This window comes from Ambystoma mexicanum, chromosome 12, assembly GCF_040938575.1.
Source record: "Ambystoma mexicanum isolate Mex_15411 chromosome 12, UKY_AmexF1_1, whole genome shotgun sequence".
NCBI lineage: Eukaryota > Metazoa > Chordata > Amphibia > Caudata > Ambystomatidae > Ambystoma > Ambystoma mexicanum.
This window is the reverse complement of record NC_090936.1, coordinates 1003594485-1003595730: the sequence shown is the minus strand read 5'-3', so window position 1 is coordinate 1003595730 and position 1246 is coordinate 1003594485. Positions and strand designations below refer to the sequence as shown.

At 47.6% G+C, this 1246-nt stretch overlaps 1 non-coding gene across 1 annotated transcript; it reads right to left on the bottom strand.

The window, feature by feature from the left end:
- Window positions 1-854: 854 nt before the first annotated feature.
- On the bottom strand, window positions 855-926 carry TRNAP-UGG (transfer RNA proline (anticodon UGG)). Its single transcript has one exon. It is a non-coding gene; the product is annotated as a tRNA-Pro (tRNA).
- Window positions 927-1246: the final 320 nt, after the last annotated feature.

Below are 1246 nucleotides of genomic sequence, written 5' to 3'. Positions count from 1 at the left end.
TCCAATGTACAGGTTCGTCCCTCCCTTCCCAGCTGTATCGGAATCCCACGGATCACCCATGTCCATCCTTCCCTGCAGAGCCCAATAGGAAAATAGCAGATCTCCCATGTACAGGTACATCCCAGCCCACCGAGCTGTATAGGAAACCCACAGATCTCCCACGTTCATCCTTCTCCACTGAGCACTATATGAACATAAGATCTCTTATCCCTGCCCGCCCAGCTGTATAAGAATCCCTTGTCTCTCCCATATTCATCCTTCCCTGAAGAATCCCATAGGACTATACCAGATCTCCAATGTACAGGTCCACCCCTCCCCGCCCAGCTGTATAGGAATCCCTTGGATCTCTCGTGTAGTGGTTCATCCCTCCGCACTGAGCTATATAGGAATCCCTTGGAGCAGGTTTATCCCTCCTCCCGTTCTTGGATCCGTATTTTTTCACCTGCACACAATGGGTCAGAATCACACACAGGTGAATTCCTCCCCTCCCAAATGAGGCACTCACAGACCTCGAGGGCTTGGAACAACTATTACATAATTTGTTTGCATGCCCCTGTCCAACCAAGACTGCGTGTGATCTTTGGAGTGGCTTAATCCTGCAAGCCCCACGTCTTTAGACCACTCACACGCTCTTCTTCTCGTTTTTGATATGACGCCTTTTCAGTGTATCTTTCTCGCGTGTGTTTTTTACTGCCCTTCCTATATTGATGTGAAAAAAATATGAGCGCTTTTCAGTCGATCCTTCCTGCAGTTGGGTGATAGTTTGCCACTGCTCATAGATGGCTTCTTGGTCTTGGGTTGTGATTGTTGCTCAGGGTGCGAAAGGAGCGTTTAAATGTATCCAAAACAAAACGGGGCTCGTCCGGGATTTGAACCCGGGACCTCTCGCACCCAAAGCGAGAATCATACCCCTAGACCAACGAGCCAGCTGTGAGCATAGCCATGAGCGAGCAGTCAGCCTTGTGGCGTGCCACATCAGCACTGCTTCCTATTTTACTGTTCATTTATGCATGATATTAAATGGGAGTTTTGTGTTGCAATCACAACTGATCGTTAATATCAGTTCACCCTCCTATTAAATTTAGAGGTGGAAAGACATTGCCCGTTTTGTTAATTTATGTACACAGTTTTGAAAAAAAGAGGTGTCATTTTGCTGAAAGCAACTCTGACTCTGTACGATGCCCCGCCCTGCCTGATCCTCTCCATGATCTCTAGCATCTTGCACTGCGCGATTGAAACATGAATA